Source organism: Anomaloglossus baeobatrachus, chromosome 2 (assembly GCF_048569485.1).
Source record: "Anomaloglossus baeobatrachus isolate aAnoBae1 chromosome 2, aAnoBae1.hap1, whole genome shotgun sequence".
Classification (NCBI taxonomy): domain Eukaryota; kingdom Metazoa; phylum Chordata; class Amphibia; order Anura; family Aromobatidae; genus Anomaloglossus; species Anomaloglossus baeobatrachus.
Window position 1 is genome coordinate 239,945,759 of NC_134354.1, and position 22,632 is coordinate 239,968,390.

The 22,632-nt window shown below is 50.4% G+C and overlaps 1 protein-coding gene across 3 annotated transcripts in view; it reads left to right on the top strand.

Annotated features, from left to right (window-relative positions):
* The window catches only part of LOC142291291 (sushi, von Willebrand factor type A, EGF and pentraxin domain-containing protein 1-like), a 344,209-nt gene that overhangs the window by 75,695 nt on the left and 245,882 nt on the right, over positions 1-22,632 (top strand). The gene's annotated exons all lie outside the window — the stretch shown is intronic.

The window sequence follows — 22,632 nt, forward strand, 5'->3', positions numbered from 1 at the left end:
GATGTGGAAGGAAAAGAAAAATTGATGAGAGATTTCAACGCAAATTGTGCGGATGGTGGATAAAGAACCTTGACTAACATCCAAACAAGTTCAAGCTGCCCTGCAGTCCGAGGTTACAACAGTGTTAACTAGTACTATCCGTCGGCGCCTGAATGAAAAGGGACTGTATGGTAGGATACCCACGAAGACCCCACCTCTTACCCCGAGACATAAAAAAGCCAGGCTGGAGTTTGCCAAAACTTACCTGAGAAAGCCTAAAACGTTTTGGAAGAATGTTTTCTGGTCAGATAAGACAAAAGTAGAGCTTTTTTGGGAAAAGCCATCAACATAGAGTTTACAGGGAAAAAAAAGAGGCATTCAAAGAAAAGAACACGGTCCCTAAAGTCAAACATGGCAGAGGTTCCCTGGTGTTTTGGGGTTGCTTTGCTGCCTCTGGCACTGGACTGCTTGACCGTGTGCATGGCATTATGAAGTCTGAAGACTACCAACAAAATTTGCAGCATAATGTAGGGCCCAGTGTGAGAAAGCTGGGTCTTCCTCAGAGGTCATGAGTCTTCCAGCAGGACAATGACCCAAAACACACTTCAAAAAGCACTAGAAAATGGTTTCATAGAAAGCACTGGAGTCTACTAAAGTGGCCAGCAATGAGTCCAGACCTGAATCCCATAGAACCCCTGTGGAGAGATCTCAAAATGGCAGTTTGGAGAAGGCACCTGTCACGCTCCCCGGGTCCCCTGCGCTGCTCCCCGGCTCACCTGTCACGCTCCCCGGCTCCCCTGGCTCGCTCCCCGGTTCTTCACTCCGGTCTTCGCCGCTCCCCACTCTCCAGCATCCATTGCCGGCGCTTCCTAGGCGTCCTGGTCCCCGCTCCCGGCGCCCATCGGCGTCTCAGCCCCAGCCCGGCTCTGCTGCTTCCTCCTCCCAGCTTCCTGCTCTGGTTTCTGGCACCCGGGCCGCGCGCATGCGCATTAGGGCGTGCGCGCGGTCATTGACCCTTTCTTAAAGGGCCAGCGTCCATTGACAGGAAATGAAGCACACAGGTTCAGGGTATAAAGGGGTTGAATGTCCAAGTGGGCGGGGCCTGATCTTCGTGTTTCCCAAGCTAGGAGTCAGGTCTCCTTGTGTCTCTTTGCCATACTTACGTATCTCTCTTCTAGAGCCGATCCTGCCTCGCCATCCGGTCCTACCGAATCCCGCACCCCGAACGCTGCCTATCTGCCATCCTGACAGTCCGTACCATCTCTGACCCCTGTGGTGACCCGTCATCTCGCTCCAACGGTTCCGGACTCCGCCTGACATCATCTCGGCTTCCGAACCTGAGCTCCGTCACCCGGACTACCATCAGTGACTCCGTGGTCCCAGGGACTTCTCTATTATACTCTTGTGCACGGACTGCCCTGTTACCTGTAGTGCTCCAGCTATTGGACCCCTTACCATCATCAAGGAGTTCGGCCCAGTGGATCCACCTCCTGGGTCTGCCCTTCCACCTGGCCCTAACAGTAAGATCAGGCCATGGATCCCGCTGAAGCACTAGCGGCCTTGCAGGAGGAACTCCAACGCCAGCGTGAGACCCAGACCTGCATGCTGAACTTCATAACTTCGGTGGACGCCCGCCTGAACACGCTACAAGCGTCAATTACATCTTCAGCATCTCGGGCTTCCACTAGCCAATCCACGGCTCCAGCCCCCGTGGCAGCCTCTTCGGATGCTTCCAGACTTCGTTTGGCTTCACCACCCCGGTACGCCGGAGATCCCAAGACCTGCAGGGGTTTCATAAACCAATGCTCCCTCCATTTCACGCAGCTGCCGCATTTGTTTGCCTCCGACCAAGCCAAGGTCGCCTTCATCATGTCCCATCTAGAGGGTGAGGCACTGGCGTGGATGAACCCCTTGTGGGAGAAGGAGGATCCTGTGACCACGAACATCCAGGAGTTCCTGCAGGCATTCCGTGGCACCTTTGACGAGCCCGGACACGCCTCCGCGTCTGCTTCATCTCTTCTCCGGTTACGTCAGGGGACTCTGACGGTGGGTCAATACGCAATCCGTTTTCGCACCTTGGCTTCAGAACTTGGCTGGAACAACGAGGCCCTAACTGCCGCCTTCTGGGAAGGACTCTCGGGTCGAATTAAAGATGAGCTGGCTGGTCGTGACGTACCGTCCACCCTGGATGCCCTGATTACCCTAGCGACTCGAGTGGACATCCGCTTTCAGGAGCGATCCAAAAAGGTGTCCCGTGAGAGACGTCCGGTACGGCATTCCTCTCCTCCGCAGAAGCCCGCCGTACTACAGTCAACGGCATCTGGTGTCTCCGTCCACGAGCCCATGCAGATCGACTGTGTGTGGCAGTCTGAACAACGTCGAGCAGAGCGGCTCGCCAAGGGCCTCTGCTTCTACTGCGGAGAGGGCACACACCTGCTACGCTCCTGTCCAGAGAGGCCGGGAAACTCCAAAGCCTAGGGTTGGTAGGAGAGGCCACCCTAGGTGCTGGGACTCTCTCAGACCCGGTTATGTGGACTGTACAAGTAACAACGGGAGAGACGCGGTTCACGGCCGAGGCGTACCTCGATTCTGGGGCAGCAGGCAATTTCATCCAGCAGGCCACGGTGGACAAGTACCAGGTGCCTGTTACTCCACTCGACAAACCCCTCGTGATTGCCTCTGTGGATGGGAGACCCCTCTCTGACACCATCTCCTGGATCACCAGGCCGGTCGAACTGCGTATCGGTGCCCTGCACACCGAGAACATCGCTCTCTACATCCTCCCACACATGTCCCATCAAGTCCTGCTGGGACTTCCCTGGTTACGGACACACGAGCCATCAGTCAGCTGGGGCACTGGTGAAATCACCCGATGGGGCTCTTCGTGCCATGACAACTGTCTGAAGACCATACAACCCATCCGACGACCTCCGGTTCCAGAGAACCTACCGGGACTGCCCTCGGCCTATTGGTCCTTCACGGACGTCTTTGATAAAAAGGAATCTGAGGTACTTCCGCCACATCGTCCGTACGATTGTGCCATCGACCTGCTCCCGGGAACAACACCACCTCGAGGACGGATATATCCATTGTCTCCAGCCGAAACAAGGGCCATGTCTACTTACATCACAGAGAGCCTGGCAAGGGGATTCATTCGGAGATCCTCCTCTCCTGCTGGAGCAGGCTTCTTCTTCGTTAAGAAGAAAGAGGGCGACCTACGCCCATGTATAGACTACCGGGGATTGAACCAAATCACCGTAAAAAACAAGTACCCTCTGCCGCTCATCCCCGAATTGTTTGACCGGCTTAGGGGAGCTCGTGTGTTCACCAAATTGGACCTTCGAGGTGCCTACAACCTGGTCCGCATCCGCTCTGGGGACGAATGGAAGACCGCGTTCAATACTCGCGATGGGCACTATGAATACTGCGTGATGCCCTTCGGCCTGTGTAACGCACCAGCAGTCTTTCAAGAATTGGTGAACGACGTTTTCCGGGACCTTCTTTACGTCTGTGTGGTGGTGTATCTGGATGATATCCTTGTCTCCTCTCCGGATCTCCAGACCCACAGAGAGAACGTGCAGCTGGTTCTACAAAGACTGAGAGAGAATCGTCTGTACGCTAAGTATGAGAAGTGTGTCTTTGAGCAGTCTTCTCTCCCCTTCCTGGGTTACATCATCTCCGATACCGGACTGCAGATGGATCCAAAGAAGGTCTCCTCCATTCTCAACTGGCCTCCTCCTTCTGGACTGAAGGCAATCCAACGCTTTCTGGGATTCGCCAACTACTACCGCCAGTTCATTCCTCACTTCTCTGCTCTGACCGCTCCTCTCTCCGCCTTGACCAAGAAGGAGGCTAATCCAAAGGACTGGTCACCTGCGGCCGACGCCGCGTTTGGCTCCCTGAAGCGGGCATTTGCCTCCTCTCCTGTGCTCCACCGTCCGGAATTAAACCGCCAGTTCACCTTGGAGGTGGATGCCTCCTCCTCGGGAGCCAGAGCAGTGCTCATGCAGAAGTCCTCCTCCGGGAAGATGGTGACTTGCGGTTTCTTCTCCAAGAGCTTCTCAGCGCCTGAACCCAACTACACCATCGGTGACCGAGAGCTATTGGCAGTAAAACTGGCTCTGGAGGAATGGCGCTACCTTCTGGAAGGAGCAGTGTACCCCGTAATCATTTACACGGACCACAAGAACCTGGAATACCTGCGGTCCGCTCAGCGACTGAACCCACGGCAAGCCAGGTGGTCCTTGTTCTTTGCCAGGTTCGATTTCCAGCACCATTTCCGACCCGCGGACAAGAATGTACGCGCTGATGCCTTGTTCAGGTCTTTCATGCCCATGGAGCAGGAGGAGGAGACATCCCAGCCCATCATCTGTCCTAGTAAAATCATTCCAGTGGCTCCTGTCACCCTGGCCCAGATACCGCCCGGGAAAACCTATGTCTCTGAGACTGACAGGCAAAAAGTGTTACACTGGGGCCATGCCTCGAAAACAGCCGGTCATGCTAGTCAAAAGAGAACATGGAGTGCGATTGTACGTCATTACTGGTGGCCATCCCTTCGCACGGACGTCGCTGCTTTTGTCTCTGCCTGCTCCTCTTGTGCCAGGAACAAGACGCCCAAACACCTGCCATATGGCCGTCTTCTGCCTCTGCCTATACCCTCAGTTCCGTGGCAACACATTGCAATGGACTTTATTACGGACTTGCCATTGTCCTCTGGACACACAGTCATATGGGTCGTGGTGGACCGGTTCTCTAAAATGGCTCATTTCGTCCCTATGGCTGGACTGCCCTCTGCTCAGGAACTCGCGGACGCCTATATACATCACATCTTCCGCTTGCATGGCTTTCCATCACACATCGTGTCCGACAGAGGAACTCAGTTCACCTCCCGCTTCTGGAGGGCTCTCTGCAAACATCTGGGAGTGACTCTGGACTTTTCTTCTGCCTACCATCCTCAGTCTAACGGCCAAGTGGAAAGGGTCAATCAAATCTTGACCTCCTTCTTACGACACTACGTCAACGCCCATCACGACGACTGGTCCACGCTTCTTCCTTGGGCTGAATTCTCCCATAACCACCACGTCAGTGAGTCCTCCTCCAGCTCTCCCTTTCATGTCGTTTACGGACTTCAGCCCTCCGTCCCATTGCCTGTATCTCCTTCTTCGGATGTCCCTGCTGCTGATGCTGTAGCCCGTGACTTTGCAACCATTTGGGACTCTGTCAAGGCGTCCCTTGGGCGTGCTTCCCTGCGGATGAAGAGACATGCAGACAAGAGACGTCTGGACCCTCCGTGTTTCTCTCCTGGAGATCTAGTCTGGCTTGCTTCCAAGTACGTCCGATTGAAGATACCATCCTACAAGCTGGGTCCTCGCTACATCGGGCCGTTTAAAGTCCTCAGCAAGATCAATGAGGTCTCCTACAAGCTACAGCTCCCGGCCACGATGAGGATACCCAACTCCTTCCACGTCTCCCTGCTCAAGCCGGTTGTCCTTGGTCCCTTCTCCGCTGCTGCCAGTTCGGCTCCTCCTCCTATTGCCGATGACGACATCTATGCGGTAAGGGATATCGTGGCCATGAAGACCGTACGGGGTCGACAGTTCTTCCTGGTGGATTGGGCAGGGTATTGTCCTGAGGATAGGTCCTGGGAGCCCCGGGAGAATGTGGGTACTCCGCTGATCCGTGCCTTCCTGTCCCGGTTGCGGGGAGGGGGGCGTGGGGGGGGGTACTGTCACGCTCCCCGGGTCCCCTGCGCTGCTCCCCGGCTCACCTGTCACGCTCCCCGGCTCCCCTGGCTCGCTCCCCGGTTCTTCACTCCGGTCTCCGCCGCTCCCCACTCTCCAGCATCCATTGCCGGCGCTTCCTAGGCGTCCTGGTCCCCGCTCCCAGCGCCCATCGGCGTCTCAGCCCCAGCCCGGCTCTGCTGCTTCCTCCTCCCAGCTTCCTGCTCTGGTTTCTGGCACCCGGGCCGCGCGCATGCGCATTAGGGCGCGCGCGCGCGGTCATTGACCCTTTCTTAAAGGGCCAGCATCCATTGACAGGAAATGAAGCACACAGGTTCAGGGTATAAAGGGGTTGAATGTCCAAGTGGGCGGGGCCTGATCTTCGTGTTTCCCAAGCTAGGAGTCAGGTCTCCTTGTGTCTCTTTGCCATACTTACGTATCTCTCTTCTAGAGCCGATCCTGCCTCGCCATCCGGTCCTGCCGAATCCCGCACCCCGAACGCTGCCTATCTGCCATCCTGACAGTCCGTACCATCTCTGACCCCTGTGGTGACCCGTCATCTCGCTCCAACGGTTCCGGACTCCGCCTGACATCATCTCGGCTTCCGAACCTGAGCTCCGTCACCCGGACTACCATCAGTGACTCCGTGGTCCCAGGGACTTCTCTATTATACTCTTGTGCACGGACTGCCCTGTTACCTGTAGTGCTCCAGCTACCGGACCCCTTACCATCATCAAGGAGTTCGGCCCAGTGGATCCACCTCCTGGGTCTGCCCTTCCACCTGGCCCTAACAGCACCCTTCAAATCTCAGGGACCTGGAGCAATTTGCCAAAGAAGAATAGTCTAAAATTCCAGCAGAGCATTGTAAGAAATGCATTGATGGTTACCGGAAGCGGTTGTCTGCAGTTATTTTGGCTAAAGGTTGTGCAACAAGTATTAGGCTAAGGGTGGCAATACTTTTGTCTGACCCATTTTTGGAGTTTTGTGTGAAATGATCAATGATTTGATTTTTGTTTCATTCTCTTTTGTGCTTTTTCATTGCAAGTAAAATAAATGAAGATAATAATACCAAATAATTTGTGATTGCAATAATTTTCAAGAAGAAACTGAGTATTAACTGACAGAATTGCAGGGGTGCCAATAGCTTTGGCCAGCACTGTATATCTATATATATATATATATATATATATATATATATATATATATATATATATATATATATATATATAGATATATCTATCTATCTATCTATATTTATACATATATATATATATATATATATATATATATATATATGTATATATTTATATATATATATATATATATATATATATATATATATATATATATGTACAGTACAGACCAAAAGTTTGGAAACACCTTCTCATTCAAAGAGTTTTCTTTATTTTCATGACTCTAAAAATTGTAGATTCACATTGAATGCATCAAAACTATGAATTAAAACATGTGGAATGAAATACTTAAAAAAGTGTGAAACAACTGAAAATATGTCTTACATTTTAGGTTCTTCAAAGTAGCCACCTTTTGCTTTCATTACTGCTTTGCACACTCTTGTCATTCTCTTGATGAGCTTCAAGAGGTAGTCACTGGAAATGGTCTTTCAACATTCTTGAAGGAGTTCCCAGAGATGCTTAGCACTTGTTGGCCCTTTTGCCTTCACACTGCGGTCCAACTCACTCCAAACCATCTCGATTGGGTTCAGGTCTGGTGACTGTGGAAACCAGGTCATCTGACATAGCACACCATCACTCTCCTTCTTAGTCAAAAGCTCTTACACAGCCTGGTGGTGTTTTTGGGGTCATTGTCCTGTTGAAAAAGAAATGATGGTCCATCTAAACGCAAACCGGATGGAATAGCATGTCGCTGCAAGATGCTGTGGTAGACATGCTGGTTCTGTATGCCTTCAATTTTGAATGAATCCCCAATAGTGTCACCAGCAAAGCACCCCCACACCATCACACCTCCTCCTCCATGCTTCATGGTGGGAACCAGCCATGTAGAGTCCATCCATTCACCTTTTCTACCAAGACACGGTGGTTGTATGCAAAGATCTCAAATTTGGGCTCATCAGACCAAAGCACAGATTTCTACTGGTCTAATGTCCATTTCTCGTGTTCTTTAGCCCAAACAAGTCTCTTCTGCTTGTTGTCTGTCCTTAGCAGTGGATTCCTAGCAGCTATTTTACCATGAAGGCCTGCTGCACAAAGTCTCCTCTTCTCCTCTTAACAGTTGTTCTAGAGGTGAGAAGGTGTCTCCAAACTTTTGGTCTGTGCTGTATATATATATATATATATATATATATATACATACATATACAGGGTATGATTGGTAGGGTCCTAGCTCCTAGCAGTAACCCCATAGAATCGGGAGCACCATAACACAAGAGTTCCTTTAAAATAGTCAAAAATTCCTAGGATCTGACATTCCATTTCTGCAAATACCCACCAAATCACCAGACCAACAGACGGGATTATAAAAAGTTGAAGAATTCATATCCCAATGAATCCCCAGGACGTATTTAAAGCCAAGTTCAAGGACCCACAACCGCCACAACGAGAACCCATTGAAAACCTCAAATGCGCAAGACCCCCGTATCCTGCAGTAACATGGTCCTTTCAAACTAAAACCCATAAGTCAATCCCAACCACATTTAAATGTAAACTATCAGTCAACCAACAATCAGTCCCTTATTCCAAATTAAAATGGTGCACTGTGACACCACCATTCCAAATAACAAAGTTGGATATCGCCATGCTGACCTTAATGCAAGCCTTATTGATCTTGTCCACTAAACAAGCAGCCCGCCACTTTCTACGAGGCACAATTTCTGACCAGACAGTAGTGAGACCAGAAAACGATGACCAAAGGTGCAACAGACCATGCTTCACATCCCTGATCAATTCTCTGAAAAGGCGGATCCCCAAATTGTAACCCCCCCCCACATGCAACACCAAAACGTCTGGGGCGCTATCCAAGCGAACACAATGATGTACCTACCATAAAACCCTGTTCCAGCCCATAGCTCAAAAACTACAGTAATCCACCTGATTATTGCCATACCGCTGGAAAAACTGAGCTGTCTATGCTCTTTCCTTTCACCTGCCCGAAACACTCCCCAATAAACGTAGGAATGACCCATAATCCATATCAAAGCAGGGGTCCACTCTGAAATAAGAACACATGCAAACAAAAACAAATTGTTATAAAAATGGTAACCACAGCAGACTCCAAAATCACATCCCCAAAGTTACGATAAAAAACCTTCAACTAAACCTTGAGGTCTAATGTAAACCCAATGATGCTGTGGCTCCGCTGAACAATCATCCAGTATAATGTTCACAATTAGTCCCCACACAGCCCAATCCACCCTATGTTCCCTTGTCAAATGGCATAATGATGAAGGTCTCATACACCGGCCGTAGAATTAGCCCATCTTTAAGAAAAGACACTGTCCATGGGCATGACCCAACAAGCAAAATTAAATTTACCAAGCAAGGATTAAACCTCCCTTAGCATCAGTTTTTTTAACCCAGTGCACCCTGGCTACCTAACCCCTTAATGCCACTACTTTTTTTTCGGGAACCTGAGATTCCTATTTTACCAACCAATCAGAACCCAAAAAAAACAAATATATGTCGTCAGGCCCTCCGTTTTTTCCAGCTCCAGAGCAACATTAAAAAGCCTGACCACCCACTCAATATACCAAAAAATAGAACCACAACAATGCGTACTACCTTTTCCAAAGCAAGCTAAATGCCTCAAATAGCTCACAAGATAGAGAACAACTCATGGGTAAACACCTATCAACAAAATATGTTTTATACCAAAAACAACCCAACAGCCGATTGCTGTCTGGGTGGATCGGCAGCAACCTGCAAGCGGATTCAACATCCATCTTAGCCATCAGCGCCCCTCTTCCACATCTCCTAACTATAGAAGAGCGAACCTGATGTTCAGTGTTCGAGGTTCAGGTTCGGAAACCGATTTCCCAAAAACAAAGTTTTGGTTTGAAGTTCAAGTGAGTTAAGAGTGTAAACCACTCAAGCAAGCAGCACTGTCCTTGGGTAGGAGTGATGTTCAGCCCTGTATGAATCACTTGCAGTGTTTGAACAGCTCACATTTAGAGTAAAATCAGTGTGATCAAATGCACTGTGCAGATGTAATGACCAGAGGTCCTATTAAGATCCAGTGAGTCACAGACCGAGACTGAGGCAGAAATGAACAACAGTATTTTACTGAAATGGGGATCAAATCACGGTGAAATGTAGAATATAATAAGCTCAAAATCCCCTTAAAAACATTACCATTAATAATTTCACACACTAAGCGCTAGCCGAAAATCAATGCACCGATCTCAGAGATCCCAGTATATGTAAATCACATTTGGGACCCGGAACAAATTTACCTACACGTTAAACTTATCAAACTGGAAAGACGATGTAAATTAGGTGAGGGTGGTCTGATGGAACCTCTGAGATGGCACACGGAGTATAACTTATCACAGATAATAATACAATACACTAAATTAATGATGACTATACACTTATCACAGGGATACCCGGGTATCTCACAACCTATGGTACCATTAAACTCCAATGTAACTTTACACCGGTGTGTTTCCGCGTGGGCTGCAGCAAGTCCAGAAAAATAAAAATAAGAATAAAAATAAAACTTTGGCGCCAAAAATAAGTACTTATTGCAAAAAAAAGAAAACAAAGTTTGGCAGCTATCAGCCAATGCCAGAGTCACCTGTCAAGCACTTTAATTCTGTAGCCTCAGGATGCAGTCTGGGGATCACTCCTTTCCAGGGCTTGTCAGAATCCTTCCAATGGGGATGACACCGGACGTCGTCTCTCTTATCGCAGTCACTCACGGCCTTACTGGACATCAATCACTTGCTCTGTCAGGGAGGGAAACATCTCCTCAGCTTCTCCTCAGATGCTCTTTCAGTTGGACCCAGGTCCGCACAACTGGATTGCTTATCACACAGTGATGTGGTATTGTCTTCGCAATTTCTGTTTCCCTTCACTCTCCTCAGATGCTGTCACTGGCTCTGTTCACCAACAAGTCTCTTGGTTACCAACCGGGGCTTACAACCAACTTTTTTAAGGCCCATATTGCTTCACCTACTACGTTTTCAAAACCCGTTGCCATGGACACCAAACTCCCTCCCCGCATTTCCTGGATCTCCACAACTACTTCCTGTTTATCGCTCAGACAGACAGGCAGACTCTGCAGGGTCCTAATGCTCGCCCTGTATTGTCATAGTTCACTCTCTTACATGCCACCCCACTAGAGGTTGGCGTCCTCGACATACCTCCCCACTCAAAATCATCCTGTGCGTAGCGCTGAGGGGGTATTCCTGCCGTAGGTCGAGTGGTTCTCCGAAGGTCCTTCCCAACGGATTCTGTCCCCGAAGGGGCAGGAGTCCCTTCAGAAGTGTCATCAGAGGAATGGCGTGACGCTGCCCCCTCTTGAAGTGCGACACCCCGTGACCCATTATTCATGTCAGGTGGCTGACTCAAGCCCTCACCCTCGGAAGGACATACCACTAGCTCAACACTCTTTCCACACAGGTGCAGATCATTCACAGGGGTCAGATAAACAGGTGCAGAGGAGGGCTCATCATCAAACTCAAAAACATCAGGAGTACCTGACCCTTGGGACACAGCCTCTGGTTCCGTAGAAACGGGAGCCACGTCCTCAAACCAGCACCGTTGTAGCATGTTACGGTGAAGATTACGAGTGAGCCCCCCTGCCCCCACGGGCTCGACCTCATAAACTGGAATCTCAGGGTTCACTCGTCTCTTTATCAGGTATGGGGTCGCCTCCCATCGATCGGCCAGTTTCCCTGTCGGTCGTTTGACCCTCACCAACACTCTATCCCCTGGGGAGAAAGGTTCTGTCTGCACAGGCCTTGTGTCCCTATGAGACACCTGATTGAGTCTATTACCCACCACCTGATGCACCACTCTCAGTCGCCGCTGGTGTTCCCGAACCCATTCAGATGCAGTCCGAGGGGAATCAGAGGAGGGATCTGGCATGTTCAAATCTTCAATATCCCTCCCGGGTCTCCCAAACATCAACATGTGTGGCGAATAGCCCGTAGTGCTGTGCAATCGATTGTTGTAGGCCCACATTAGTTCAGGGAGGTACTCAGGCCAGTGGCCCTGCTGCCCTTCCTCTAATGTTCTCATCATCTGTATCAAGGTACGATTGAAACGCTCACAGGCCCCATTTCCTTGGGGATGGTAAGGTGTCGTTCTTGAATGTGCTATGCCATACAGCCGGCGCAGCTCTTCCATTAGTGTCCCCTGGAAACATGCCCCCTGGTCTGAGTGTATCCTTTGCGGACACCCAAACACTTGGAGAAAATGACGACACACAGCCTTAGCCGCCGACTCCGCTGTCTGATCTCTTGTCGGCACTGCCACAGCATATTTAGTGAAGTGGTCTGTCATTACCAAGCAATAGGAGCACCCAGACGTCGAGTATCCTATCAGGACATAATCAATCATGAGCAATTCCAAGGGGGCAGACGTTTTAATGGTTTGAGTAGGGGCCCGCTGCTCAGGACTCTTACTGAGCCCACAGACCCGACATTGCCGACATGCCTCCGCTACCATCCCTCCCAAGTCAGGGCAATAGAGGATTCGCTGTAACCACTGGAGTGTCTTTTCACTACCAAAGTGGGCTCCTTTCTCATGTGCCTCGCGGGCAACCATCGGACCCATCCCTACAGGGATTACCAGTTGGTACCGGTGTTGCAGCTCAGATGGCAGATACACCTTACGATACAAAAGATCCTGTTCCACACACAACTTATCCCACTGTCGCAATAGTTTAATTCCTTCTGCGGATAGTTGGGCCTTGTCCTCTGCACTCGGCCAAATCCCATTTTGTACCCAGGTGCGCACTCGCGAGATGTCTGGACACTCGTTCTGATCTTTTGCCCAATCTGATGGCGTTTTTCCCAGGACACACGGCATCCCTGATGCCACCCCACTTGAATGTACCACACTGCGGAAGATAGGTACCTGCCCCAAGTCAGGGGTTTCTGTGTCCTCGAGCTGGTCATCAATGCTTTCTCCCCTAAATCCAAGGGGTACCCTCGACAATGCGTCCGCATTACCGTTTTCTCGCCCCGAGCGAAACTTAATCTGATAATTAAACTTAGCAAGGCGAGCGACCCATCGCTGCTCCAATGCTCCCAGTTTCGCATTCTCTAAGTGAGCAAGAGGGTTATTATCGGTCATGACCAACACCTCAGCTCCCGTTAGATACTCAGCAAAGCACTCCGTCATTGCCCACACCAGGGCTAACAGCTCTAGGCGAAACGAACTATAATTAGCCGGATTGCGCTCAGTGTCCCTTAAAGACCTGCTTCCATAGGCAATGACCCGCTCCCGGCCATCCTGAATTTGGGCCAGTACCGCCCCCAACCCGTGAAGACTACCGTCAGTGTACAACAGGAAAGGGGTATCAAACCTGGCATATGCCAACAAAGGGGCACTCATTAGGGCGGCTTTCACCTCGTCAAATGCCTTTTGCTGCTGAGGCCCCCATTGGATAGGGCGGTTGCGAGGACCCAGCGCCGTCCCTCTTAAAAGTTCATTCAGGGGACCCACTACTTGTGAAAACCTGGGCACAAATCGTCGATAGTACCCTGCCAATCCCAAGAAAGCCCGCACCTCCCGTAGAGTCTGAGGAGGTGCCCACCCCTGTACCGCTAAGATCTTACTGACTGAGGGTAACACCCCGTCGGGAGTCACCACATGGCCTAGATACTCTATGTGACTCTTGAACAGTTGACATTTCTTTGGTTTTATCTTTAAGCCATGGCGACTGAGACGTTGGAGCACTTGGCGCAACTTCTCAAGATGGTCTTCAAATGACGTTCCGAACACCACGATGTCATCTAGATATATCAATACCGATTCAAAATTCAGGTCGCCTAAACAGTGTTCCATAAGGCGTTGAACGGTCCCCGGGGCATTACTGAGTCCGAACGGCATCCGGTTGAATTCATAGAGCCCCATTGGCATAACAAATGCTGTCTTTGTCCGATCTTTCTCAGCCATTGGTACCTGCCAATATCCACTCGCCAAGTCCAACGTTGAAAAGTATTTGGCCCGTCCTAATGCAGACAGGGACTCCTCAATCCGAGGCAACGGGTATGCGTCTCGCACAGTGTGCGCGTTTAATTTCCGATAATCCACACAAAATCGGAGGGTCCCATCCTTCTTTCGGACAAGGACAACGGGGGCAGCCCAGGGACTTTGGCTCTCTCGTATTACTTGATTGTCGAGCATACTGGCGACCATGCCCTTCACCTCTTGATAAAGTGTCGGGGGAATCTGACGATAACGTTCTCTAATGGGAGGGGTGTCCCCCGTGGGAATCTCATGCTCAATCGTCGGTGAGCACCCTAAGTCTTCTGCATGTCGCGAGAAGGTCTCTTCATGTTCCCACACGACCCTCTCCAACTGTTCTAGTTGCACGGAAGTCAGTTCCTCCCGATCTACTCCCATCTGATCCATGATCACACGACCATTCCATTCTTTGGTAGGAGATTCAGGCCCTGCTACTTCGACCGCATATGTCCAGGATGACTGTGGGTCTGGCCGCAATTCAAACACCGCTTTGTCAGGCATCTTCCCCTCGAACAGTTCAGCTAGGATGGTCCCAGCAGGAATGGTAATAGCCTCCTCCAACACGTTAATGCATCTGACTGGCACCCGTCGATTCTTCACAATCGTCAGAGACCGGGCCACATGCACCTTGGCACAAGAGGACTTCTCTGGGGCTGGCTCAAGTAATACCTCAAGTCCATTCAGCCTCTGCGCCGCCCCCACTGGCAACATCAAGAGTTCCTCCTGTCGGGGCGCCAGTGAAATCGTGGTCCGTGATGGCACTCGGACAAGGCCCACTCGGCCCCCAGGGACTGCACTTTTCAGCAGATCACAGTTCAGCACTAGGCGGTGTAACATTCTCTGTGTCGGTCGGTGACCTGTAGCACGAGTCCAGTAACGGGGTCCCTCACGGGCATACATCTGATGATTTAGATCTCGCAGAATGTTCATTCCCAGTGTCACTTCCATCCCTCTTCTAGGGGGGTGGTCCACCAGCACTACCCCTTTCTGACCCAGCTCTTGACCAAACATTTTCAGTCTCATCCACACGATCCCTTTCACCGTCAGCTGGCCATTGTTAGCGGCAGTAAGTCTTATCATTCGACCATCTTCGGGAACCACTAGTTGACTGAAGTATTTCTCGAAAACTTCTAGAGGCATAATGGTACATTCAGATCCCGTATCAACCAAGCAATTCATCTTCCGTCCTTCAAATTCTGCTTCTAAGACTGGACTCCATGCAAACAAATCTTGCTCATTCCGTTGGGGGCTTTGTGAGGGGGAGGCCGCTGCGAATTGCCCCCTCAAGGCAGCGGCTGGGAGTTTAACGTCGGCGGAGGAGTCTCAGGGACTGTGGACATCCGGCAGTATCGTGAGATGTGTCCCCGGCGCCCGCACCTCCAGCAGGTGACTGCTCCCCGGGGACGGGGGCTTGAGTCATTCAAAGAGGGCGGTCCGGCTGTCAGTGGAATCACCATCCCAGAGGGTGTAGCTGGTGACCTCTCCAGGTGAGTAGGGGACGACCCAGCTCTGATTTTAGACACTTCCAGCTTTAGCTCCTTCAACTCAGCACGCAGAGCTTGTACAACATCTACCAGTCCTTCCGCTCCTGACAATTGCATTCCGCCTTCCTCCAGCCGTGTGCTGTCCACAGCCCCTTGAACTACCAGAGTGGACTCTGCCTCCCTTCCACCGCGGCCTGGTAAATCTGCCAGAAAGATATTTCTGGGGTAGCCCGGGCCACCTCATACAGTTTATCCCGAAGGAGCCTGTTAGCTAACCCTGTGATGAATTGGTCCCGGAGCAAGTGGTCTACCTCCCGGAACGCTCCCAGGGCCCCTGGGTCTAGTCGCTGCACTTCATTCAATGTTTCCTGTAGCGTATTAGAGTACTGCATCAGAGACTCACTTTCCTTTTGAGGGCGGTTAAAGAAAAATGATCGAAGCTGGGTCACACGGGCCCGGCCTCCAGAACTCCCCTCTAACAGTACCAAAATTTTCTCTAACGTACTTCCCTCAGCCTCAGGTCGTACCATCACCATCCGCCTAGCGTCGCCTTCTAGTGCGTTCAATGCCAGTTCTGCTCGTAATCCGGGAGTCAGATTACACATCCGCAGAATACTCTGGACCCTCTCTGCCCAATCCTGCAACGCCATATTACGCCCGTCGTATTTCGGCATGTGCTGGAGTAAAGCTCATACCGGTACATGCCCTCCCACATTCGCCGCGGCTGCCAAAAGACCCGCCCCCAGCAGCGGGGCTGCTGATGCGGTGGGATCATTTCTTCCCTCGCCGCCTCCGTCCATGACAAACACTGGATCCTGCCGACTACGCCAAAAATGTAATGACCAGAGGTCCTATTAAGATCCAGTGAGTCACAGACCGAGACTGAGGCAGAAATGAACAACAGTATTTTACTGAAATGGGGATCAAATCACGGTGAAATGTAGAATATAATAAGCTCAAAATCCCCTTAAAAACATTACCATTAATAATTTCACACACTAAGCGCTAGCCGAAAATCAATGCACCGATCTCAGAGATCCCAGTATATGTAAATCACATTTGGGACCCGGAACAAATTTACCTACACGTTAAACTTATCAAACTGGAAAGACGATGTAAATTAGGTGAGGGTGGTCTGATGGAACCTCTGAGATGGCACACTGAGTATAACTTATCACAGATAATAATACAATACACTAAATTAATGATGACTATACACTTATCACAGGGATACCCGGGTATCTCACAACCTATGGTACCATTAAACTCCAATGTAACTTTACACCGGTGTGTTTCCGCGTGGGCTGCAGCAAGTCCAGAAAAATAAAAATAAAAATAAAAATAAAACTTTGGCGCCAAAAATAAGTACTTATTGCAAAAAAAAAAGAAAACAAAGTTTGGCAGCTATCAGCCAATGCCAGAGTCACCTGTCAAGCACTTTAATTCTGTAGCCTCAGGATGCAGTCTGGGGATCACTCCTTTCCAGGGCTTGTCAGAATCCTTCCAATGGGGATGACACCGGACGTCGTCTCTCTTATCGCAGTCACTCACGGCCTTACTGGACATCAATCACTTGCTCTGTCAGGGAGGGAAACATCTCCTCAGCTTCTCCTCAGATGCTCTTTCAGTTGGACCCAGGTCCGCACAACTGGATCGCTTATCACACAGTGATGTGGTATTGTCTTCGCAATTTCTGTTTCCCTTCACTCTCCTCAGATGCTGTCACTGGCTCTGTTCACCAACAAGTCTCTTGGTCACCAACCGGGGCTTACAACCAACTTTTTTAAGGCCCATATTGCTTCACCTACTACGTTTTCAAAACCCGTTGCCATGGACACCAAACTCCCTCCCCGCATTTCCTGGATCTCCACAACTACTTCCTGTTTATCGCTCAGACAGACAGGCAGACTCTGCAGGGTCCTAATGCTCGCCCTGTATTGTCATAGTTCACTCTCTTACACAGACACAATCAAAACAAAAAAAATTGAAAACCCCATCCACCCTTCCCCGAACGAGTTCTGCTTATGTCTGGCAACATGTGGGGGGTGCCACAAAATGGCCAATTACTGACTTCCATTGAGGTTCAGTTCAAGTCGTTGTCAAAAAACAAACTTTTTCAAGGTTTGAATGTACCTGGCGAACCGAACTTCCCAAAGTTCACTCATCTCTACTAACCTAGCAGGCCACCTCGTCAAATGGCACATAAACCACCGAACAAAGTTCAGGCTCAGTGCCATCATTAACCAATCTCCCACATTGGTGCGTAAGATGCTGAATCATCAGAAACTTGTTTGGCTCCTTATTAGGCACGATTCCCAAAGGAGAAATTACCAAGTCATAAAAAGTGAGTTCATGAAGTAACTCGGCCTTTTGACCTAAAGCAACTGCCTTTTTTAACTTGTCTAATACTACAGGTAATGCTGATATGCAGTTAAGGTTCTTAAGTGAATGAGAGATTTTAAAGAGCAGGGGAAGGATCCTGAAACCTTCCTCAAAACCAACTGCTATAAATTCTGCCTTTTCTCATTCCGGGAACCTACTTAGGGAGCATCGCGGTTATTTTTACTGGTGCCAGCCCCTTGGATATTACTAGTAGCTGATCTTGCCTTATCTTCCTAAAACATTTTGCGGCACCATGTGAAGGGCAGTTGTAATATGAGCAAAGGTGTTTGAGTTTACAGTTGACTCCAAATATTCAGTGGCCCTCATTAAATTGAGAACACAAACCTGTTTTTTGATGTACTGTTTGCCCCGATTGACGTCCGACTTCATGAATTCCTGATAGTCTACCTGACTGGCTGGTAGAATCAACCTCCTTTTCCGAAAAGAATGCCCATATCAAGTCAGAGCTATTACCCATAGCTAGAGGAAAATATCCTTCTTGACCCATCGGACTGTGGGACGAATAGTTTTTCGCTGACAGAATTGCTTGTCATACCTTAACCAAGCCTGTCCTCCATAAGTATTTTAAACCTCACCAATGCCAGCCAGAATCACAAAAGCCTGTTAGCAAAACTCTGAGGGATCAGCCGCCACCTGCACTTCTTTTCCTCCTGTTTTTAACTATCTTCCATTTTAACTTTGTCTAAGTTAAAAAATTCTAATGGTAAAAGGAAAACAATTTCGGCACATTAGTCCTTCCAATTCCAATTCCTATTTTGCCAACCAATCACAACCCAAAAAAAACAAATATATGTCGTCAGGCCCTCCGTTTTTTCCAGCTCCAGAGCAACACTAAAAAGCCTGACCACCCACTCAATATACCAAAGAATAGAACCACAACAATGCGTACTACCTTTTCTAAAGCAAGCTAAATGCCTCAAATAGCTCACAAGATAGAGAACAACTCATGGGTAAACACCTATCAACAAAATATGCTTTATACCAAAAACAACCCAACAGCCGATTGCTGTCTGGGTGGATCGGCAGCAACCTGCAAGCGGATTCAACATCCATCTTAGCCATCAGCGCCCCTCTTCCACATCTCCTAACTATAGAAGAGTGAACCTGATGTTCAGTGTTCGAGGTTCAGGTTCGGAAACTGATTTCCCAAAAACAAAGTTTGGGTTTGAAGTTCAAGTGAGTTAAGAGTGTAAACCACTCAAGCAAGCAGCACTGTCCTTGGGTAGGAGTGATGTTCAGCCCTGTATGAATCACTTGCAGTGTTTGAACAGCTCACATTTAGAGTAAAATCAGTGTGATCAAATGCACTGTGGAGACACAATCAAAACAAAAAAAATTGAAAACCCCGTCCACCCTTCCCCGAACGAGTTCTGCTTATGTCTGGCAACATGTGGGGGGTGCCACAAAATGGCCAATTGCTGACTTCCATTGAGGTTCAGTTCAAGTCGTTGTCAAAAAACAAACTTTTTTAAGGTTTGAATGTGTAGCGCCTGGTCCCGCCAGAGTCCGAGGGGGGCGCTCTTCCTCACATCTGCCCAGCCCCAGCATGGCCCCCACCTGCACCCCCGGGCCCAGCCTCCGGCAGCGACGTTCCTCCTCTTACCGGTCTCATGACTCTGCTCCTGCTCACTCCGGGGTCAGACATCATGCTCCTGGGGCTGCTTCAGCCTCTTACTGTCTGCAGAGCACACACAGTTCTGCAGTGTCTGATTCTAGGCTGCGTGTGAGGCCATGCCCCCTTTCTTAAAGTGGTAGCGCCCAATTACCTGGAAGTGACCTCAGAGGTCACCTGTTGCCATATGGTATTTAAGTTCACCTCCCCTGGCAGCAGGCGCCTGAGCAACGCCTCTATTAGTGCATTGCCAGTGTACAGATCCGTTTGTGCTATTATTTGATATCCGTGCATTTGATACCTGGTTCTAATCCTTTGTCTCACCGTAGTGCCATCTATACCATTCCGGCTGTAGACGTCACCGCTTATACCTACCGTGGACGTCACCATGCCATACCTGCCGTGGACACTATCTATACATACCCACAGTGGACGTCACCGGCCATACCCGCAGTGAACGTCTCTGGCGCACCTGCTATGATCATCTCCGGTGCCACACCCGTGTCCTGCCTGCTGCGGACATTGTACCCGAGCTACGCCTGGCCGTACAGAGACTCCTACCACCGGTTCCTGGCTGCCGTGCATTTAGGCCTTCTGGGGAGGCGCCACACAGTCCCTGTATAGGAGTTCGCTGCTGGTCGCCTTCTCATGGGAGTCCGGTGCACGGTCCAGTGGGTCCACCTCCGGAAGCTCACCGCTCCTCGGTGAGCGTAACAGTTTGCTCAGGCGATGGACTCCGCCGGGATTAAGGCTAACCCCCTGACTGACCTGCAACAGGAGCTCGCTCGCCAACGTGAGACGCAAGCAAGATTATTGCCTCACATGAAGTCTGTGGAATCCCGTCTGGCATCCATGCAAACTTCCGGATCCGCCGACGGCTCCCAACTAGCTGAACTACAGAAGGAACTATCCCGCCAGCATGAGGCCCAGAGACGCATGGCCGAATACATGGCGTCCGTGGATTCCCGACTATACGCCCTGCAGAATCCGGCCTCCTCATCAACCCCCGACTCTACAGGATTGTCGACATGCATGTCTCCTTCCCGCCTGGCCTCTCCACCCATGTATGGAGGGGATCCCCGTTTGTGTCGCGGATTCTTAAACCAGTGCTCCCTACACTTTGAGCTGTCGCCTCTGCAGCAAGCAACTGATCGCTCGAAAATCGCATTTATCATGTCTCATCTGACTGGTCAGGCTCTGGCTTGGATGAATCCGCTCTGGGAGAGGAATGACCCGACCATTCAAGTCCTGTCAGTCTTTTTGAATACCTTCTGTAAGGTGTTCGATGAGCCAGGCCGTGTCTCGTCTACTGCCTCTTCGCTCATGAGAATCCGCCAGGGGAATCTCACCATGGGACAGTATGCAATCGAGTTCCGCACTCTGTCCTCTGAACTCAAGTGGAACAATGATGCCTTGGTACCTGCCTTCTGGGAAGGATTATCCAGAAAAATCAAGGATGAACTGGCCGGCCGGGATGTACCTACCACCCTGGAAGAGTTGATCTCTCTGGCTACCCGTATTGATCTCCGCTTCCAAGAGCATGCCAGAGAAGTCACCCGGGCGAGAAGAACCCCGCGCCTTGCGCCCACCTTCCAACGGCCGATGACACCTCCCTCCACCAGACCTACAGCTCCGCACGAGCCCATGGAGGTTGATCCCGTCAGTGAGTCCAGACTGCGGCAGAAAAATTGGAGAATGGCAGGAGAGTGCTTCTACTGCGGGAGTGCCGAACATCTGATCCTGGACTGTCCAGTAAAGCCGGGAAACTACAGAGCCTAGGGTCCGTTGGAGAGGCCACCCTATGTCACGCCAAGTCCTCTCCTTTCCTCCATGTACCCGTATCCCTGTCCTGCGGTTCCATCCGGGTGTCAGAGCATGCGTTCTTGGATTCAGGCTCTGCCGGGAACTTTATCCAACAGTCCGTGGTGGACCTACATCAGATTCCCGTCCGACGTCTTGCTACCCCCATCAGTCTTTCTTCGGTGGATGGAAAACCGCTTTCCGAACCCATCCGGTACACCACGGAGAACTGTACAATGCATGTGGGGTTGCTGCACTATGAGACAATCACCTTCCATGTACTCCCTGGCATGGCGCATGCTCTACTACTGGGAATACCGTGGCTTCGGTCACACAAGCCAGTACTAAACTGGGATTCTGGAGACATCCTGCAATGGGGTGCGTCTTGCCACAGCAACTGCCTGAGACCAGTGCATCCTCCGCACCAACCAGTCGAACCAGTCAACCTTCCCGGGTTACCCCCCGCTTATTGGGCCTATGCCGATGTCTTTGACAAAAAGGAGGCAGAGACGTTGCCGCCACACAGACCCTACGATTGTCCCATCGACCTGCTCCCCGGGTCAACCCCTCTTCGTGGGTGCATCTACCCGCTGTCGCGAGAAGAGACCCAAGCCATGTCAGACTACATAAAGGAGAATTTAGCACGAGGTTTCATCAAAAAATCCTCCTCTCCTGCCGGAGCGGGCTTCTTCTTTGTGGGAAAAAAGGACGGGGGTCTACGGCCTTGCATTGACTACCGCGGATTGAATAAGATCACGGTTAAGAACAGATACCCGCTACCCCTGATACCGGAACTGTTTGATCGCTTTCGAGGTGCCAAGATCTTCTCCAAATTAGATCTTCGGAGTGCGTACAATCTTGTCCGCAATCGGTCGGGGGACGAATGGAAGACTGCGTTCAACACTCGGAATGGGCACTATGAATATCGAGTGATGCCCTTCGGGCTCAGTAACGCTCCGGCGGTCTTCCAGGAGTTTGTGAACGACGTCTTCCGTGATCTTCTCTACACCTGTGTGGTTGTGTATTTAGACGACATCCTTATCTTCTCTCCGGACTTGCATACCCATCGAAGACATGTCCGTCTGGTCCTGCGAAGATTGAGGGAGAATCGCCTTTACGCCAAACTCGAGAAATGTCTGTTTGAGCAGACCTCGTTACCCTTCCTTGGCCACACAGTCTCGGATACTGGTCTGAAGATGGATCCTGACAAGGTATCAGCCGTACTGAAATGGCCCCGTCCGGAAGGGTTGAAAGCTATCCAGCGATTCCTGGGATTCGCCAACTATTACCGGCAATTCATTCCACATTTCTCATCTCTGGTGCGCCCCATATCCTCTCTCACTCGCAAAGGGGAGAACCCAAAGAAATGGACCCCGGAAGCTGAAGAATCGTTCCTGTCTCTTAAACGAGCCTTCGCTTCTGCTCCAGCCTTACACAGACCCAACATTAACAAGCCGTTT